Below are 353 nucleotides of genomic sequence, written 5' to 3'. Positions count from 1 at the left end.
TAATACATAATATAACTAACTGATTCAAAGAAGATATAGACGAAAATGACCTTTCAATATTAATAATACAATAATCAAACAAATGTGATATTAATTTAGTTGCTACAAATATTTTAATTCAAGAATTTTCAAAATAAAATTTTTAATAGCATGAGTTGATCAGTTTTACGAGTCGTTGCATATATAAAATTTTATATATAGTGTGTATATATATATATATATATATATATATATATATATATATATATATATTATTATATATATANAGTAATATATAATNTATATATAGTAGTAGTACTACTACTGTAGTTAGTTTAGTTACGTACGACCGTAACTTTAAATTAATTAAATTA

The sequence above is a fragment of the Atta cephalotes genome, assembly GCF_000143395.1.
Source record: "Atta cephalotes unplaced genomic scaffold scaffold00037, whole genome shotgun sequence".
NCBI lineage: Eukaryota > Metazoa > Arthropoda > Insecta > Hymenoptera > Formicidae > Atta > Atta cephalotes.
Note: the sequence above shows the minus strand (reverse complement) of the source record.